This window comes from Myotis myotis, unplaced genomic scaffold (assembly GCF_014108235.1).
Source record: "Myotis myotis isolate mMyoMyo1 unplaced genomic scaffold, mMyoMyo1.p scaffold_m19_p_1, whole genome shotgun sequence".
NCBI classification, from domain to species: domain Eukaryota; kingdom Metazoa; phylum Chordata; class Mammalia; order Chiroptera; family Vespertilionidae; genus Myotis; species Myotis myotis.
This window is the reverse complement of record NW_023416313.1, coordinates 62,412,414-62,434,441: the sequence shown is the minus strand read 5'-3', so window position 1 is coordinate 62,434,441 and position 22,028 is coordinate 62,412,414. Positions and strand designations below refer to the sequence as shown.

Below are 22,028 nucleotides of genomic sequence, written 5' to 3'. Positions count from 1 at the left end.
CAAATAGGCTCAAAATTTTGCCTTATAAAATTGAAACAGAGTATCTATAAAATTGTTTTAGAATCTCCACATTATTTATTCTGTTCAGTAAGATTCTCCCATGGTTGTATTTAACAACAGGAAAGAGATGGTTGTATCAGTCACTTTGAAAGGGAGATTTTGTAGAATGTCGCACAGGTAAACCAATATACATCCAATTTGCTAATGTATTCAACCAGAGTACTTTTGTTACTGCTTTGGAAGATAGGCCTTATGGGGTTTTTCCCTGCCTTCTATAGACTTAATCTTGAGTACAAATGGGCCCAAGTGTGAGAGTGAATCACTGAGAGCAAGTAAGGCTGACAGAGCCTTTCCATTAAATAACTTCATTCCTAAACTATTCATGTATCTGCATCATCACTAAAACCTTAGCTAGGTATTAAGGATACAAATAGTAATGAACAATGGATTTCTATTAATTGATATACAACAAATCCACAGATGTGTTTCAAATAGATATCACATGCTATTAATCTAATATTTTATTTAATGTACAAAGAATCACTCCTCATTTGAAATATTAGGATATTAAAACAATCTAAGAAAACAACACTTTAAACCCAGCAGCCAAAATATTAGAATTTTTTCTTCTTTTGCCTAACTATACTAAAAATATAATTGATGTTTTTCTCTGTGGTAAATTTAAAAATACAGGTGAGGAGAAATGGAAATAGTTCACTATTATTTAGGAGTAGACTAAAACTAATTGTACAAATGGACAAGTATTATTTGGTTTGATTTTTCCCCTGTTGTGATGTGTATGTGTTATATCAGTAGCAATATCAAAAGGAAATTGTCCTATAGGTATTATTTCTCCCTAGTGTTAAAACTGTTTTTTGATCTAATATTAATTTTTTTCTTTTTCTAAATTCCTTTAATATATATTTTTTAAATCCAGTAAAGCAGCTACAGATGCAATCAAAAAGTAGACAAGTTCAAAAAAAGAGACAAGCCTGGCCGGAGTGGCTCAGTTGGTCGAGCATCATCGTGTGCACTGAAAGGTTGCCAGTTCAATACCTGACCAGGGCACATACCTGGGTTACAGGTCTGATCCCCAGTGGGGTGGGCATTGACCTATTGATGTTTCTCTCTCTTCCTCTCTTTCTCTCTCTCCCTTCCTCTTTCTGGCCATGCCCTAGGGCAGTGATGGCGAACCTTTTGAGCTCGGTGTGTCAGCATTTTGAAAAACCCTAACTTAACTCTGGTGCCGTGTCACATATAGAAATTTTTTGATATTTGTAACCATAGTAAAACAAAGACTTATATTTTTGATATTTATTTTATATATTTAAATGCCATTTAACAAAGAAAAATCAACCAAAAAAATGAGTTCGCATGTCACCTCTGACACGTGTGTCATAGGTTCGCCATCACTGCCCTAGGGTGAGGATTTAAAAAAAACAAAAACAAAAAGACAAGAAACAGCAAAGAGCATCCTTCACTCTACAGAGCTGAGCTCTACTAGTGCCCTTCCCCCGCTCCCCCCACAACATTCCATTGGAGGCCTAGCTTTCCAGTGGTCAGGCGTTTTCTCCATTATTGTGTGGGGACACCAGACAGCTTTCAGGCACTGCTGAGATCAAAGTCTACAGTTTGGGTCCTAGACTCGAGTAGGGGTTCATCACTCTTAACCTCTTTCAGGCTGTGCTAGATTTCATAGACAGCAAACTTGATCACCTACCAAACCCTGGGCCCAAGTACCAGCTTTCAGCTGCATCATAAGATAAACATTCACAATGATGCTCATTAGTGGGAGGAGAGGCAAAGCAGGGAGCCTTAAAGTGAAGGGACATGGAGCTCTGTGGCTGTCTCCAGATGACCCAGTGACCCCAGTAACCAGCATCAGGAGTAGCACAACCCCTGCAGTGCACACTGGATCTCCAGAAAGCAGTGGCATTGACCATTGGGCCAGCACCAGGCAAAGGACACTCTGGAGCAGAGCAAGCAGTGAGGAGCCAACATAAGCACCTGGGCCAGAGAGTGGAGTGGGGGTGGAGTTGTGTGGATAAATCGGTGCCTGTGAGGTCAGCTTTTCTGTTTCAGGAATCCTCTCCTCCTGCAACTCCAGTTCACCTTCCTCAGTCTTTCTCTCCTGGCCAGGCCAATACCTGAATATGAGCACACAAATAGGGTAGGCAATCAGGTCCCAATTGACATGAGGTCCCCAAGATCTGTGAGTTCCAAGAGGAATGCCATTAATGCTGCAATAAAACCAGAGACCACAGTGCCTGCGATGGGTGTGTGTGTGCCGTTGGGGATCCAGGCAAGGACACGGAACAGCAAGGCCATCCTTCACCGTTGCATAGATCACCTAAGGCATGAGGAACATAGAGCCCAAGAGGCCAGTAGAAAGAGCGCAGAGGGATCCAATAGCCATAACATAGAGGGAAGGGGCCCATCCAACATAGAGAAATGCCTCAGGCAAGGTACGCTCAGTGTGAAGCTGGTAGTAAGGCATCATTAGCATGAGTGCCGAAGAAATGCCGAAATACTCCAAAAAGCAGACAAACAGTGAAATCACAGTGCCCATGGGGATGGGACACTGGGGATTCTGAGCCTCCTCCGCAGTGGTAGCAATATAGTCAAAACCAGCAAATGCACAGAAACAGGTGCCTCTCAAGCTGAAAGGCCCCAATCCTCCAGAGATCAGAGAGCCCAAGCTAAAGGTATGGAGTCCTTCCTGGGCCAGTTTGCAGTCCTCTTCTGTGAGCTTCCGGTTGTGCAGGTCCCCTTAATGAAGTCAGAGACAATGACAAAACTCAGAATCAAGAGGTTCAACACTGAGAACACTTCGGTAACCAAGACGGACTCAGCCCCAGAAGCAGCATTCCAGTGAGCAATAACACCAGGCCCAAAGCAAAGAGGTCTGGATATTGTGCCAGGGCATGGGGATCATGCAATGAGATGCTACCGGCGGGGTCTGAGACATGTGGTTTCCCATCAGGCTGTCAAAAGCTGAGCTCCCAGCACGGGCCACACTGGCTTCATCAATGACAGAAGAGAAGATGAGGTTCCAGACAGTGGTGAAGGCCCAAAGTTCTCCCACAGTGACACAGATGTAGAGACATGCAGAACCAGATCGGGGAACCCAGGCACCGAACTCTGCAGAGCATAGCCCAGCCAACACAGAACCAAGAGCGACCACCACAAAGCAGATCATAGTGGAGGCTCCTACTTTATCGTTGGCCACCTTCCCAGCCAGGACATCCACACCTGCACCCGGCGTGCTGCCCACTAAATGCAGAGTGCTCAGGCATCTGGCAAGGTGAGTCTTCGCCGTGCCTGGCTCTCCTGTGCATCTGCATGCCAGCTTGTGACCAAACCTGTGAAGTTTTCTGCAAGGTCACCTATCCGGAGTTGAAGAGGATGCTAGGATCCAGGAGTGGTGAGTCTTGAGTTGGCTTCAGCGAAGTTGCGTTAAGCCAAGTTGGTTTAGAGGTGCAGGGTGCACTTGCTCAGGTTTCAAAGCTGCTGTTTCTGATCTAATATTCTTGTCACCTGGTTTACCAATGTATAGTAAGGTCCTCCAATATTGCAAAGGTTTTAACATACAAATGCTTTTCTCCTAAAGAAGAAACAGATGCACCTTGTCTTAGTGAAATTCCTATACTTTAAGGAACTCAAACTCTATTGCACTGATGGAAAAACAAAGATGAATATTCCCCAACCCCCATTTTGACCCTTACAACAGCAGTCTTTCTTGTTCTTTTCTATTTTTAAATTTAAAATGATTACTTCAAGTTTATTAAAGAAATTATCTTGATTGTTTTGAAATTTATCTAAGCAAATGACTAATTTAAACTGTAATATATTACTTAAAAATATTTTGCCATCATTTTCTTGGTATCCTAAATATAATGTTGATAGGAAACAATTTGAAAAAGTTGATGAAACCAGATAGATTAATTTGTCACATAACACTGACATGTAACTGAGTGACAGTAGTTGAGAATAAAATATTTAAATACTTTTGTCTCTTCTCTCCTTTTGAAACAAGAAAAGCATAGTCATAATGTATGTGTATGTTATTTGTTCTGCTCTGTGGTTCAGTTTTATGAGGAAATATTTATCCAGAACATGTAAATAGACCTGCTCACATATCTGTTTTAAACTGTGTTGTTTTTTTAGAAGTGAGTCCTGGGTTATGGACGTAGTGTATAAATCTCTCAATATAGTCATTCATACCTCCTGAGCCTTCCCGCCAGTGACCTGTATAAGTTAGGAAAGGGGACATCATTTTAAGAATTGAATTTTCCTGGAAAGAGGGGAAAATAAAACCATAGATGTACGTGGCATCTCAGAAGATAATGTGAAATGGAAGGAAAGCAGCACACACTTCTCTTTCTGGGGCAGCCCAGTAAAGTGGGAAGTCAGATTCAGTTATGGGGTGTGACTTGCTGCTTGGACAATGTTGTTTGATACTTCCTGTCTTGTAATAATTTTTGATAATTGGAGGTAGGAAAAAAAACTATTAATACCATGTTTGATACATCATTGACCCCACAGATTACTTATTAAACTATTGCTGAAACTGGCTCTTTATCTGTCATCTGTTAAGAAAGTAACAAGCTTACCTCATCTTCTATTTGTAGAGGATCTAATTTCTTCTAACAATTATACAATGCAAAACTTCTGCAATTGCTATCTGGGGGATTCTGATCAATTTTATATATGAATGTCTCAGTCTGCAGGATGCTCTAAAGACAAATGAAGATGCCACATTCAGAATAGCTATATCAATAAAAAATTACACATTTTAATTTTACTGGTTAATTTCTCCAAATGGAGAATACAAAGTAATTTTCTAAAATCAGGCCTGTGATGAAAGTTATACTATTTTATGCACTTGAATAAGTAGTAAAACATATATAATAATTTGGGAACAATATCTCCAACAGTGTAGGCCACAGAGTTAATAACTAAAAATTACAATATAAACCTTCTATGATCAAATAAATTTGGACGATGCTGGGTAAATAAAAGTTAAATAGCTAGTTTTACAATATGACCTCTTAAAGCTGTTAACATGTTAATATACATTTTAATGTACATGAAAGTGTTATAAGCAGTAAGCAGAAATTTTAAAAAATATTGATCAAGAATTTATTTTTAAATCAAAATCTATGCTATTGGTGTTTTAAATTTTTTTTTAAAAAAGGACTTTATCTCCCTCTTCTGAAACTTCTCCTTTCAATCTTTAGCCAGTTGAAATACTCCCTTTAGCATGATGCTATCCAGTTGATGTAGGTGTGACTATGTGCCCATTTTAGAGAGTCAGCATGCCATTTCCAGGCAGTTCTGAGACTTGCAGCTAGGATTTCCTGACAGTGAACACTATCTTGAGATTGTCAATATATAATTTTATCCATTTATTCCATAAGTAAGTCAATCTACAAATGACACTGTAAAATTTAATAGGTTCAACTCTGCTTACTCTTATTATATGAAAATACATTTTTATTTATATCTCTAAGGTGTTGAAAACTTTCCACTCGTCTTGATAATTTAAGAAAAGGATGTGTGTGCGTTCTCTATTCCATATATTGCATCATTTACTGAAAATAGAAACAAAACCAGAACTTATCTCCAAAGAGCTTTACCATATGATATCCACCAGACTTGCACTAAATAATGTATCTATTTTTGAAACATGTCCAGGTTCTTCTTACTAGATGGCTACCTATCATAAGATAAACCCATACAGTTTTTCCCAGTTTCTTTGTGAGTTGCCATATATGGGGGAAGGTGGCAAAAGTAGGTTTACCATTGTGAAAACATGAAACAAAGTTTGTTCTTGCATTTTATTTATTCATGTTTGTATTATTTTCCATATGAACAACTGTAAACCTAATTTTGCCCCACCCTGTATATGCAAGAAGAGTTTGAAATGGCAGGTACACGTGGCTTTGAATCCCAAGAGTTATCCTTGCACCTTTAAAAAACATATATTTTTGTTCTGACAGAATTCATTCCTCACAAAGCCACATTGCATTACATTTTCCTCAATGCTTGATTTCCAAGGATCTGTTAAGTTTACACATGGAAAAATGAGACTGGTAGGAATTGCTATGCTTTTCTACTTTATAAAAGACTAGAGGCCCAATGCACAAAATTTGTGCAAGAGTAGGCCTTCACAGCCGTGGTGGCTGCCTGGATCCCCCCCAAGCAGCCGCGGTGGCTTCCTCAATCCCACAGCTACAGCTCTGGCTTCGTCTGGAAGGTCGTCTGGTCTAATTAGCATATTACACTTTTATTATTATAGATAATATAGGATGCATTCAGTTTCTGATCCAACATGTAAAGAACTTGGAAGTTATCTCTCCTATCCACAGAACAAAAAAGAAAAAAAAAACCTGAGTAAACTGAAAAAATCAACTGTTTTTAGATACATCACAAAATTGAAGACACAGGGCAGACCACACCACCAAAACTTGGAGTGAAAGGTAAACACAGAGAATTACAGTTAACTGTAGGAGCAGAAACCACTGCTGAAGGCTGGCAGCAACACTTAAAAGGTAATTAACCAATTGCTAGAGATTAAGCGTGGACCAGCTTGAGAAATAAAAATTCCTGAAGTCCATCTCTTTCATTAAATTTTATTTCTGGAAGCCCCACAAGTTTCTTAGGGTGAAGAGAGGAAAAAAATTCCCTCATGTTTCTGATAAAGGAGGGGTAGTGGAATTAGCCATTTCAAATATGTCAGGAATACTCTGTTTTCCTTAGCAAATGCTTGCCCTCAAGTGAGTGAATCTATTTTAACACAGCCTGGCCAAACTGGGGGAAGGGAAAGGGCCAACTCCAGGCCTCTCTAGCTTTTGATGTGGGGGAAGGAATATACTGACCTCCAGTCTCACTCTCCAACTCCTTCTGTCTTACCTAGGAGGTAAAATAGTTCAGAACCCTTGTGAAGATCGCAGCATAGGGATGACACTGGCATAAGAATAGACATATGGATTAGTGGGATAGAACAGGAAACCCAGAAGTCAAACCACCTCTCTATAGTCAGCTAGTAATGAACAAAGAAGGCAAGAGCATACAGTGGAGAAAAGGCAATCTTTACAATAAATGGTGTTGGTAAAATTGGACAAGTGCATGCAAAAAAAATGAAACTAGACCACCAACTTATACCATACACATGAATAAACTCAAAATAGATAAAGGACTTAAATGTAAGTTGCAAAACCATAAAAATCCTAGAAGAAAATATAGGCAGTAAAATCTCAGACATCTCCTGCAGCAATATTTTTTGCAAATGTATTTCCTAGGGCAAGGGAAATAAAGGAAAAAAAACAAAACAAAACAAATGGGAGTACATCAAACTAAAAAGCTTCTGCACAGCAAAAGAAAACATCAACAACAAAGAAAGGGAACACACTGAATGGGAGAACATAGCATCCAATGATATACCCAAGGCATCAGGCTCGTGGAACCCCCAAGGCTGATGGAGGGCAGTAATGAGCCAATGGGTTTATTCAGAATCTTGTGAGATGAATTGACCCCTTCAACTCTGCTTCAACTCTACATGGGTGCCAGCATCTGAGCATGAGGCTAAGAAAAAAGTCTCTAAAGAAATTGAATAAACAACCTTAGAGAAATAGGCCAGTTTGTGAGTTGGCACTTCATGGTGAGCTCCATATTTTCACATCTCCCAACATAATGATTACACATCCCGATCACCACCCACCATAGCTATGAGGACTACTAATTAACAAAGCTCTGTCCCACATACTCATAGACTCCGATCATATTTTTCTTACTATGATTTTTTACTATATAAAAAAGTAAGGATTGCCACACATTTGAAGTAAGCTACCCATATGAGAGACAAAAGCAGAAAAAAAAATTACCATGAATAAAACATATCAAATTTAGAGAAGAAAGCTTTACCTACAAATACAGAGGCACTCTAGTTACTATCCCTACGGAGATCAAAAAGATGCTATCAATATACAGCATGAACAGGATACTGTTAAAAGTAACCCTTCAGAGAACAAATGCTTTTGAAGAACAAAATTGTAAGTGTTGAAATTTTATCTATATATAATGGAGGCACAGGGAATAAAGTTAAGGGACTCTGAAAAAGTGAGATAAAAAACAAAAAGCAAGAGAAAAGATGAGAGAGAACAAATCAATCTAAAAATTTAAATATCCTATTAATAGAAGTATCATTAAAAAGGGAATAGAATAATGACAGGGAAGACATTACAAAGCATGTAATCCAAGATATTTAACAGGAAAGAGTTACACAAATATTCAAAAGAGTCATCAGATATACAACCCAATTAATAAAAAATAACACATATAAGGTACAGAGCTGTGAAAATTTACAAAACCAAAAACATAAAGATGACTCTAATTCTTTCAATTCTTTCAAAAGATTATTCAACAAGGTCACTTATGAAGCCCTGAGTAACAGTCTAATATTAGACTTTTTATCAGCAAACTAGATGATAGACACCACTGGACAAATCCTTATAAAATAATGAGGAATAATATTGACTTTTTGTCATGAAAATAAAAACTCTATAACCTATCTTAGGAAGATTCTCTAGGCCAGCGGTTCTCAACCTGTGGGTCGCGACCCCTTTCACAGGGGTCGCCTAAGACCATCCTGCATATCAGATATTTACATTACGACTCATAACAGTAGCAACATTACAGTTATGAAGTAGCAACGAAAATAATTTTATGGTTGGGTCACAACATGAGGAACTGTATTTAAAGGGCCAGAAGGTTGAGAACCACTGCCTACAGTGTTCCATCAAAATAAATGACTTAAACCAACAAAGAAGTAACTAAACCAAGTTCTCCCTCCAGATTTCTTGTACACTTGCAGTTGGATGGTTGTTGGCACTGGGCTCATTTAAAGGCTTTTGCACTCACATGTCTGGCACTTGTGTTGGGGCATCCAGACACCAAAAAACGGATCAGTCATCTCTGTTTCTCCATCTTAACATCACTAGTTTGGGCTTCCTCACAGTATGGAGTTATAGGATAGACAGAGCAAACATTTTCAAAGACCCAAAGAGAAGCCAACAATGCTTCTTACAGCTCAGACTTAAAGGTCTCAGACGGCACATATGCCCATTCTATTGATCAAGGAAGTCACTCAGTGTCACTCAGTGCAGCCACAGGGGAGGTACGTCAGACTTCACCGCACAGTGAGAGGAGTGTCACAGCCATCTTTACTCCGATGTAGCCTATTTACCCCCAGCAATTTCCTTTTTGCTCTTCTTCTCGCTCCACACATAACTCCAAATGAACATATACTGTTAGTCAAGGCTGACATTTAACTGGCACAAAATGATTTTGTTGCTAAAATTTGAAATAGTTCCACACTGATTGGTAAATAACCTACCTGAGACCCAGATGGTCCTCCCAATGCCCCAGTTACCAAAATCCATTTCCCAGATCATCCCGAACAGTCTCAGGATCAAGCAACTAAAATGCTTGGCTTGTTACAGGATACTAGGACATGCTCCATATGACCAACTTCAATTGTGGTTCAGTACCTATACCAAAAGGCATCTTCCAAAGGCACTGGGATTCCAGGGACCTCAGAAGTTTGGACCATGAGCCACTTAGATGCCAGTCTTGCCCTGAAAAGTGCCAGGAAGGCACCGTGTATTTGTTTTTGTGACAATTAGCCCCCTGGCCTTCCAACCAATTTCATGTCAGCTCCCATACATGCACCAATAACATTCAACCCTTCACATGACAGGTTGCATCTTGATGAAAGTTGCAGTGTGTGTGTGTGTATGTGTGTGTCAGGGCTCATGGGTTCATGGTAGCTACCTAGTGACTTTGTGCAATTATTTGACAAGGGGCAAGACTGGCACCTAAGTGGATCATGGTCCAAACTGGCATCTAGGAAACAAACAGCTGGTGCCTCTCCAGCCCTCATACAGTATGGCTGCCATTTCGGGCTAACACTCCTACACAACTGCTTTAGGAAATGAAGACATCCAAGTAGAGGGAGGGAGAGGAGGTGGAATGACAGTAACAAGGCTATGGCAGGCACTGGCCTCCTGGAAGTCGGTCAACAGAGAAGCGCCTCAGTTAGAGAAGAGAGGACTCAAAGCAAGGGACTGCTCCCAGGTGTGTGTCCAGGTTCCAGAGTAGTCTCAGGTTATGATTTCTCCTTTTCATTATTCCTATTGAATTTGGCTCCCATTTAAATGTGGTTTGGCAAGAACCATCAAAATTCCCATCCTTCATAGCCATTATTAGATTTTCACTTTATGAATAAAAGGAATAGCTAATTTTTACAGAGCATTTGATCCATGCAAGATGATTCTACAAATTTACATTAGGTCAAAAGAGTACTATAATTTTATCTCATCCCCATTTACAGATGAAGTAATTGAGACACAAAGAGATGACTTAAAAGATAAGTGGGAGAGCTGAAATTTAAATGTAAACATCCTGTTAAGAAGTCAGTCTCTTAAATGCCATGTTCCACTAGTTCCATGGGATTAAGTTTCATTTGATTAAATATGGCATGGTAATAAACTACTTTTAGGACTTTTTTTTTAATAATAGATATATTAAAAATAAAAAACATCTCAGACTGGATTGAACATTTTAAATATAATTGCTGTTAAATTAAATAGAGGGAAAAATGCCTTAGCACCATGAACATTATTGTTGATATTAAGAAAAATTATCTACCTTTTGAGGCAACAAATAATCTAATAACTTTCGATTTAATGAATAAATTATTGGAAGAATTTCATATGGTTCCTAATGGCAAATAATTGCACAAAGTCATTAGGTAGCTACCATAAACCCATGAGCCCTGACACACACACACACACACCACACACACACACACACTCCAAATAAGTTTATAAGAGCTATTTTTAAAAATTGATCAATTTCACTAACAATTTGTTTTATAATTTTGTTACTTGTAAAATATCTATAATTTTTCATGCTAAAAACAAGTTTATTAACTGTTACATATACATATATGTATCATAGATGTTTATTTAGAAATTAAAATGTTTCTTTAGAAATTGTGATATATTATTAATATTATTATTGTAATATATTATTAATATTGTTAATAGTAATATTATTACTCAATATTACTGTACTGATTGCTAAAAGGATATTAATTTGGATGGGGTGTTTATATTTGATATCTAGACAGAACCAAGAATGATGAAACATTTAAGGAAAAAAGCAAAAAAGAGTCATTAATCTTATAAAGCAGAACAATTTTAAACTCCAAGAACTTCAGAAATAGAAAAAAGTTAATACAAGAAACATTTATATATTAGATTAATAAAGAAATAATATAATAACAATTTAGCTATGAAAAGAAATACTTAGAATTCTCTGCAATTAGAAAAAAGGTGGCTATAATAATGATGCCATAGTCAAACAAAATTTTAGTATTATTAAAGAATAAGTTACTGAGCTGGAAGATCAAATATTTTCTCTACAAGGCTGTGTCAAACAAAGAAAACTAAAAGTTAGTGAGTAAAAAGTTAGGTGCATTGAGGATAGACTGTGAAGTTACAACATCACTGTTATAGAACTTTAAAAAACAGTAACAGAGCTCACATACAGGAGAAAAGAAAGCAATCATAGGGAAAGAAAGTCTCTTCAAATTTTTAAATTGAAAGAGTTGTCCAAATGGAATAAAGATGTATTTAACAAAAATATCTAATAAAATGGCCAAAACCAGTTTGGCTCAGTGGATAGAGCGTCGGCCTGCGGACTGAAGGGTCCCAGGTTCGATTCCGGTCAAGGGCATGTACCTGGGTTGTGGGCACATCCCCAGTATGAGATGTGCAGGAGGTGGCTGATCGATGCTTCTCTCTCATCGATGTTTCTAACTCTCTATCTCTCTCCCTTCCTCTCTGTAAAAAAATCAATAAAATATATTAAAAAATATATATATCTAATAAAATGTTAGAATGCCTGGAGCAAATAAAAAAAATTAGTTTCAGAGAAAAACATTAAAATTCTAAAAAAAGAAAAATAAGTATTATATTTTCTTAAAATATTAGGTTATTAATGCCCTAAAAATTGTGAGAAAATGTTCTTTGTTAACCTGGAATTCTATGTTTGGTAAAATGATAATTAAAATGAAAATTCAAAATAAAGTCTATGTGAGACATTCAGACTGCGAATGTTTAACACTCATGAACATAGTTCATATTTTCAAAGAACCATTTAATTGGCGAAGCTAGTATAAGAAAAACAAAGAAGAAATTAATAAAGATAAAGACTCAAATTAATTTACAATTACACCAAAAACAACAAAAAAGAATATTTGATTCATAAATCTAAAAGTTGTTTTCTTGAAATGATTAATGAAATTGAAAAAATGGTAATTCTTCATAAGGGAAAAAGAAATATAAACAGTTAAAAGTATTATACATGGGAAAAATAATGCAATAATATATTAAGAAGATTCTAAGTTTCAAGAAAGTTTGAGATTATGTAGAAAATTGGCATCAATCTTTAACAAAACCATAAAAACATAAAGAAAGAGCAAATCATCCTCCCAAAAGATAACAACTATACTTTTTCAGTATTCATTTCACACATGTTTTATAACTAAAATTAATATTTTATTTAAAATATTATTGATCAGTTAATAAAATTAGATATTTTATGATACATTCTGAGCAAAACAAAAATAGTAGCATAAAAAGGAAAGCTAATTATATACATAAATAGAGAGACTGTTGCCTGGCTGGCATAGCTCAAGTGGTTTAGCATCAACCCATGAACCAGGAGCTCACAGTTCAATTCCATGTCAGGCACATGTCTGGTTTGTGGGTTCCATCTCCAGTGTGGGGCATGCAGGAGGCAGCCAATCAATGATTCTCTCTCATCATTGATGTTTCTATCTCTTTCTCCCTCTCCCTTCCTCTCTAAAATCGATAAAAGTATATATATAAGGATGCAGTCGGATATCCTTGGCGCTGCCGAGGAACCGGGAGAGGCTCTCACCACCAGCACTGTGCTGGCAGCCGTTAGCCTGGCTTCTCACTTGCTGGGGTCCAACCCCAGCGGGTCCAGGGTACCCAAAGGAGTGGACGGAGTCGGCGAAGAAGGAATGACACGGAGACAGCGTTCAGTTGATCAGCAGCCTAGCCAGGATCTCTAGCCAGGATCTCCAGTCAAGTTCTGGTCTGGATCTCCAGCGAAGTTCTGCTCAGAATCTCCAGTGAAGTTCTGGTTAGGATCTCCAGCCAGGTTCTGTGTCCATGTTCCCTTGCTAGGTTCTCCAGCCAGGTTCTATCCAGGTTCTCTAGCCAGGTTCAGTCACCAGGTTCTAGTCAGGTTCTCTTGCCATGTTCTATCCAGGTTCTGTAGCCAGTTTCTTTCCAGGATCTTTTGCCATGTTCTCTCGCTAGGTTCTGTCTCTAGGTTCTGTGGCCAGTTTCTGTCCAGGATCTTTTGCCATGTTCTCTCCAGCGAAGTTTTTCTGTCTCTAGGTTCTGTGCAGGTTCTGTGTCTAGGTTCTGTTCTCTTGGTTCTGTCTTCTAAGTTCTGTGAACTGTTGTCTTGTTACATCTGTATTTATACCAGTTGATTCCAATCCTATCAATCTCTATTCCCAAGGTTAGGGCATTTCTTATCTCCATTCCAGGGAGTAAAGATTATGTAGCTTAAGCATGATTGTTCATAGTTAAAGTGATTAATTACCCACCTGGCACTTAGTTAAGGGGTTTTATTCCCTCCCTAACTTCAGGGGGAAATCCCTATCTGGGGAAACAACCTTTCTCAGAGAGGTAACCTTGGTTAAAACACATAGTGCCAAGAAGGTGAGCAAACATATTAAGTACAGTATGCCATATATGCCAGGTCCCTTGAAACAGCAAGGATGGACCGGCTCCCAGCACTCACTGAGCAGAGCTCCCCCTGTGGGAGCGCACTGACCACCACAGGGAAGCTCCTCATTGAGGGTCTGCCCCCTGGTGGTCAGTGTGTGTCATAGTCACCAGTCATTCCCAGTCATTCTGCTGTTAGGGTCAATTTGCATATTACCCTTTTATTATATAGGATAGAGGCCTGGTGCATAGGTGGGGTCCAGCTGGTTTGCCCTGAAGGGTGTCCCAGGTCAGGGTGGGGGTCACGCTGGAGTGCCTGGCCAGCCTGGGTGAGGGGCTGATGGCTGTTTGCAGGCTGGCCACACCCCTTCAGGGTAAGGGTCCCCCCTGGGGTGCCTGGCCATACCCCCTTTGGGGTGGGAGGCCCCCACTGGGGTGCCTGGCCAGCCTGGGTAAGGGGCTGATGGCTGTTTTCAGGCTGGCCAAGCCCCCCAGTGGGGAACCTCACCCCATGAGGGTGTGGCCAGCCTGGATGAGGGGTTGATGGCTGTTTTCAAGCTTTCCAAGCTCCTTCAGGGTAGGGGTTCCCCCTGGGGTGCCTGGCCAGCCTGGGTGAGTGGCTGATGGCTGTTCACAGGCTGGCCACAGCCCCCAGCCACCCAGGCTTCCAGTGGAGGCTGGCTGGAAGCAGGTATCTGGGATTTATTTATCTTCTATAATTGAAACTTTGTTGCCTTGAGTGGAGGCCAGCTGCAGGTGGAAAGCTTGGCTTCCTCCATCACCGGGGCAACCAAGCCTCCTGCTTGCTCCAGCTCCATAGCTGCTAGACGCCATCTTGATTGGGTTAATTTGCATATAGTTGCTCTGATTGGCTGGTGGGCGTGGCTTGGGGAGTAGCAGAGGTGCAGTCAATTTGCATGTTTCTCTTTTATTAGATTAGATCAGATGATTGATTAGCAATTTCCATCTGCAACCTTCATTTGTTCTTGCCAATGTAATCTAACATATTCACAGGTTCTGGGAATAGAAGGTGGACATGTTGGTGGGAGAAGGTGTTATTCTGCCTAGCACATATAGCAATAACAGTGTAGCACATATATGTACAGATTGTGCTAAATCCTTTGCACTGTGTATTGGGTACGAGTGCAAGTTCTGGAGCCGAGGACACGGAAGTTCAGGCACTTACTCTAGCCCTTAGCTCTGAAACCCCAGTGACACTGGGTGTGCTGACCAGTTTGTTTGTAAAACAATCATTACAGCAGTCTCTCATGCACAAAAATTGAGGATTAAATGACTAATGCATGGAAATTAAGCTGGCACATAATAAGTGCTCATGCTCTCTATATATTAGATGTTTTTTATTTGGTTTCTTACAAACTAAAGGAGAAAAAATACATATTACTATATATTACTTTCATTTCCAGATTTTAAAAAATGAGGCTTAAAATAATTATATAATTTCATAAATGTTGTACTGGATGTAAGTGGTAAAAATCCATTTAGAAACTAAGCAATTTGACACTTTGGCCTAGCCCAACGATTTTCAACTGGTGTGCCTCAGAATTTTTAAAATATGCAGTACCTGACTATTTAATCAGGGCAATGACCTCTTTTCCTTTAGATTATCAAATAAAAAAGTGGCAACAGACAACACAACAATAGCCATCCAGTGTGAATTAATTAAAATTATACCTAACTTTTTGTCAGATCGGGCAAAAATATAATATATTTTTTGGTGTGTCACAAAATTTTAGTAATTAGTTTATGTGTACCAAGAGATGAAAAAGACTGAAAATCGCTGGCCTAGACTCTTAATCCTGAAGTTGCAACATTCTTTTTAAGTGATGGGTTGTTTGCATCAACTCTATTTAAAATGCACATCAACTTATCTAGACTCTAGAAAAAAATATATTGAAACTAAGCATATGACCTAACATTTATTTTGTGTGTGTTTTTTTTTAATTTTAATAGTATAGTCTTAAATTTTAACTGCAATTATCTATCAAAAATAAATACACACTTTTCAGGCACATTTGATTGCCTGGAGTAGCCTTATGATTGAGTTCCAACAAATAGAACATGAGGTGAATTGCAACTTTCAAAGTGTACACCTAAGGAAATGGGTGTACTATTGACCTTTCCCACTTCTGGCTGACTGGAAGATTCTGCTAAGGAATCTCCTTGAGCATGTAAACAAGGCACCATCCTGATGATAACAGAACAAAAACACAGAAGACTGGGTTCCTATCTCTGGAGAATTTTCATTTGTGCCATTGTGCGGGAAATAAATAAACATGTAAATTTAAAATCTATTTTTAGCTTTACATGATTATATCACTTGTAAGTATATACAGAATTATAAAGAATTTGGTTCCAGCCCTAACCAGTTTGGCTCAGTGGATAGAGAGTTGGCCTGTGGACTGAAAGGTCCCAGGTTCGATTCCCGCCAAGGGCATGTACCTTGGTTGTGGTCACATCCCCAGTAGGAGGTGTGCAAGAGGCAGCTGATCAATGTTTCTCTCTCATCAATGTTTCTGACTCTCTATCCCTCTCTCTTCCTCTCTGTAAAAAATCAATAAAATATATTTTTTTTAAAAAAACGAATTTGGTTCCAAAAGTAGGGCTGCTGTTACAAGGTGTCTATGTGGCAGGTCTCAAGGACACAGGTGCTGCTGGCCAGAGGTCAGTTACCTTTGTTGTGCAAAGCAGAACGTGAGTAACCAGCCTTCTCCACCAGACCTTTCTGTGATAATGGAAATTTCAGAAGTCAGAACACAGGCCAAAAAAGCCTGTAGCTTGAGTGGATACTATAGTAATAAAAAAAATCATAATATTGGGAAGTGTTGGTTTCTTATTAACATTTGTAGCAAGGTCCAGTTACAGAGACATTAAATTTCCAGGGGGAGATATTAGAGACTGCAGTTTTGATTACGGAGATTGTATTAGTCTCAACCTATAATCTATTTTGAACAAAATTCTGATCATTTCAACTCTAGTGAGGTTAATAAAGCAAACTTTTTGTGTAAACCAAACCAAAGTAATAATAAGTGACTGAAGAAGCAACATTAGAAGCAAGTAAGGCTGTGGCCTCACGCTTTTAAACAACATCAATAAGAGCTCTTTTTTTTTTTTTTTTTTGATGTTGTTAATCCTCACTCCAGGATACTGTTTTCACTGAGATATATATATATATATATATATATATATATATATATATATATATATATATATATATTTAGAGAAAGTGGAAGAGAGGGAAAGAGGAAGGGGGGAGAGAGAGAGAGAGAGAGAGAGAGAGAGAGAGAGAGAGAGAGAGAGAGAGAGAGAGAGAGAAGCATCAATGTGAGAGACACATTGCAGGCCTAAATATGAGTTCTTTTGCAAGCAATGAAAAGCAGCTAAACTTCAAAATTCAGACAGAGCAATTCAGATTTCTATCCTACCTAAGCCTTTATTTCAGACAGCTTCAAGGTAGCCTCCATGAAGGAATGGGGAATAAGGAATGCACAGAACAGGAGTAAGGTAACTGTTCAGGATTAGACATAACCTTGCCTGTGTCTCTTCATTTATGGTACTGTACAGAAGTAAATAGACACAAAACCTACTATGTTTTCAAGGAACTACATTATCAACCAAAATTATATGTCTAGCCTCCAAAAACCTAAACTTGTTTGACTGTCAAAATCACTCCTAGGTCCCAGAGATTGTACCAACACGAAGTAAGTTGTGGAATAATTTAAACCCTTAAGGAGAGAGCATATACTGTCCATTGGCCAACTCGACTATGGAGGTAGGGAGTAATAGGTAAGGAAGAAACTCCTCGCAATGAAGATGATGGATAGGGGAGGACGTGACAGAAAATAGACCCCAAGGCTATGATATGGACCAACCCAGGCATCTTCTCTATTGTTGCTCAGGGGTTTGCAGGCCTCTCAGCAGGATGTGATAGGTGCTTTGGATGACTGAGTGCTACGTGTTCTCTATTATGCCTTATTCCATGTGGAAGTTTTTCTTATAGTTATACTATTTCTATTTTGTCACTGTATATTTAATAAAGGTAGGGAGATAGAGAGAAAAAGAGCTTAGTTTTTAGGTTGCCAGACCATGTACAGTTTTGTCCATGCATCTAGTTGCTGAAATCAAAATCCTTAGTCACTCATGACATCCTATTACCTCTACGTTCTAAACACAGAGTCCTCACTTATCTTCACATCCACTGATCCAACACTAGCCCAAACCATATTTATCTTTTAATTCAATTATTATACTAACCTTATTACTAATCCCTTCTAAATGCTCTCTATACTCTATTTTCAATGAATCACCCAGAGAAATCATTTTAAATATTCTTAAATATTTAAATAATATTCATTTAAATATTATTCGTAAGATAATGCCATTCTGCTCAAATCTCCTCAGTGGCTTCCTAACCATTTCTTTCTTTTTTTTATTTCTTTTTTTTTTTTATTATTAGTTAAGGTATTACAAATGTGTCCTCATCCCCCCCATTAACCCCCAACCTCCCCCCCACACACAAACTCATGCTCCCATCCCCCTGTTGTCCATGTCCATTGGTTTGGCTTATATACATGTATACAAGTCCTTCGGTTGATCTCTTCCCCTTACCCCCGCCCTCCCCTACTTTCCTTCTGGGGATTGAAAGCCTGATTGCTGTTTCTCAGTCTTTGGGTCTGTCCCTTTTCATCAGTCTATGTTGTTCTCTATAATCCACAAATGAGTGAGATCATGTGGTATTTATCTTTCTCTGACTGGCTTATTTCACTTAGCATAATGCTCTCCAGTTCCATCCATGCTGTTGCAAAAGACAAGAGTTCCTTTTTTTTACTGCAGCATAGTATTCCATTGTGTATATGTACCACAGTTTTCTAATCCACTCATCTGCTGATGGTCATTTGCAACAACATGGATGGACCTTGAGAATAGCATGCTAAGCTAAATAAGGCAATCAGAAAAAGTTAAGAACTATATAATTTCACTCATATATAGATATAAAACTGAGAGCAACAAGCTAACAAACAAGAAAAACAAACAAAAACTCATAGACAGACAACAGCATGGTCATTACCAGAGGGAAGAGAGATGAGGGGGTAGTGAAGGAGGCCAAATAAATGGAGATGAAAGATGATATGTCTTTGGGTAGTAGGCACACAGTGCAGTATATAGACCATGTATCATAGAAATGTACACTTGAAACCTATATAATCTTAATAACCAATGTCACCCTAATAAATTTAATTTAAAAAAAGAAAGAAAATTGTAAGTCCACTGGAAGAAGAAGAAGAAGAAGAAGAAGAAGAAGAAGAAGAAGAAGAAGAAGAAGAAGAAGAAGAAGAAGAAAGAGAAGGAGAAGGAGAAGAGAAGGAGAAGGAGAAGGAGAAGGAGAAGGAGAAGGAGAAGGAGAAGGAGAAGGAGAAGGAGAAGGAGGAGAAGGAGAAGGAGAAGGAGAAGGAGAAGGAGAAGGAGAAGGAGAAGAAGAAGCTCTCCATAATCTGGCCTCAGTTTCCTCTTTAACTTCATCTCCTATGTCACTCCCCTTAATTTACATGGCACAAGCCATGCTGTTCTGTTTATTATACCTCAATGACAACTCTTTAATTGTTAGCTACTTCCTTCCCGGAGACACTTGTCTCTCTTATATCCAGATGTAATATTTTTTTAAATCTTTTCCTGATCACAAAATCTCACATTTCAGGAACATGCGGGAGCCTACTTTTGCAAGCTTATGTTAAGTAATCAACATTTTGGAAAATTTTCAAGTAGGTTGACATCACATTGGTAGCTTAAAATTGGTGGGAGTATTTAAAACATGGAAATTGGACAACACTATAAATCAGGATTTTTCCCCCCAGAACTGATTTGTAAACACTTGCCAGCATACTACTACTGATTGCCTTTACTTCCTCTATCCTTTTATAGTACTCATAATCTTCTAGAAAACACCTTAACATACCTATTTTTTGATGTTTAGTATTTACTGTCTGTCTTCCCTATTAGAATGTAAAACTAAGTGTAGACTTTTTAATTTTGTTCACTGATGTAGGTCTCTAATGGATCTCTACTCAGAAAAGCACTGATACCTAGAAGTCACTCAATAATGCCTGTGGGATAAATGAGCCATTATCAATACAAACCCTTTGATTGCAGCTAGGAGCAAGATGCCCAAAAGAAAGAGTACACTTCCCAGATTCCTTTGAAGTTAATCATGCTCAGTGACCATTTATGGCCTATATGATATGACTGTAAGTGATGTGTGCAACTCTTGCACTATACCTATACAGGGTAGGGATGAGCCTTCAATTCGCAGTACAGATATAGATAGCCATGTGCCATCTCAGACCATTTGTCTGAGGCAGTGCTTATATAGATGTCAGTGTGAGATTATTAAATGGTCATGGATCCTGGATGTTGAGGTGCTACAGTAACAGCCCGGGAGTGATAATGCTTAGATTGTTATTTAAGAGGTAAATAAAACTCTATCTTGTATAAGCCAGTGCTTCACACCATTTTTCACATTGTGGCACTGTGAATGTTCCCCCACGTCACGCGTGATTCAGGGTTCAGGATCTGGAAGAGGGGCCGCACACAAATGAAAGAGATGAGACAAGAAATAATTTGGAAATATTGGGGGCCAGGCAGGCAAGCCCAACTCAAGGGGAAGGACTTCCACTGGTGCCCAGGCCTCGCCAACCTTTTATTCAACTTTGGATACACATCTAGTTCTTAGTCAGGCAGGCAATTGCAGTAACAGACAGACTATCTTATAGGTCAGTAAATATTAGAAGGATTTACTCAGGAAATAGCTTGAGCCCCCATTGTCTGGACTAGGCAATCGGTGCATAACTCTGGCCCTTGCCGTGGGTTCAAGGTTCACCAGCATTTCCGAGATCCGTGTTTGCACTTCTCTGCTAGTGAGGACAATGGATGGCTTCCTACACTGCACAGTTAGAAATGCTATCTGTATAGCACGCTGGGCAAGTAGCTGAGGTACCAAGTCCATAGTCTCCTGGCATACAAGTGTTCTATGGCACAACTATTGCAATACTTTACTTTCTGCCAGTGTTATTTGTTCCAATAGCCAGACAAATAGTCTAATTAACATAGAAAACCATCCACTTTGTTGACTAATTTGTTCATTTACTCAAAATAAATGAATTGCAACTACTCCCTTTGTTACTGTATAAGATTGCATTATGTTAGAAATGTTAGAAAGGTTGGGTTCTCAGCTCTCTTCCTTGGCTAGGCTGATTTCTTTTTCCGTAATACAGAATCATTTCAGGGTCTCTTTCCCAGTTAATTTCTACTGATTCTTCGGGTTTAAGTTAAAAAATCACTTTCTTAGAAAGGCATCCCTGAACTCTCAGACAAAATTATTTCCCCTGATTATATATTTTTCTGTGCTTTTTTTGGGTTATACTGTTTAAAACAACTTGGTTTATCTGTGTCACTGGTTAATGTGTTTCTATCATAGAGAATAAAAGGTAACATGTCTTTTTTGCTCACTGTGGTACCTGGTAAGCATTCAATTAGCATTTTATTACAAAATGACCCAATAAGATGGCACTTGCCATGTCAAGTTTTAGGTGTTCACGTGAGCATTAACTGAATTATGACACTTTAATAATAGTACTATGTAAATATAAGTATATATATCTAAGTGGCTTAACTATGAATTTTGCAGCACATGATACATTATTATGTAGAAATAGGCCTTGTTTGTTTTTATTTCATTAAATGATTTAATTTTGCTTACTTGTATACTCAGAGGTGTTTAACAATAAAACAAGATTTTTTTTCATTATTTCATTCTTGTTTATTAAAACCAGTGCAGTTATATTTTTAATTTATGCAGAATTTTGTTAGAGTCAAAGCAAGATTTGGGGTTTGATACAATCCTGAATTAAAGATGAGGTGGAGCTATTGACATTTTATAAGTCTCCATAGACAACTTTTAATATTTGGTAAACAAGATGAGCAATTTTGAAAATTAGTGAAAAGCTTTGGAATATCATAATTCCCCCTAAACCAGACTTTTGGAACTAAGTACGTGTGGATCGCATACCAGAAGGTGACCTTTAATTTAAAACTTCCTGGTTTTATGCAATTTGAGCTCCTGAGAATTGCTGTCTACCAGCTGGTAGCAAAGCACCGTTACAGAGTTAAAAAACAATCTAA

General features: G+C 38.5%; 1 pseudogene; it reads right to left on the bottom strand.

The window, feature by feature from the left end:
• Positions 1-1,602: 1,602 nt before the first annotated feature.
• LOC118653071 overlaps positions 1,603-22,028 on the bottom strand; it is a 44,939-nt pseudogene continuing 24,513 nt past the window's right edge.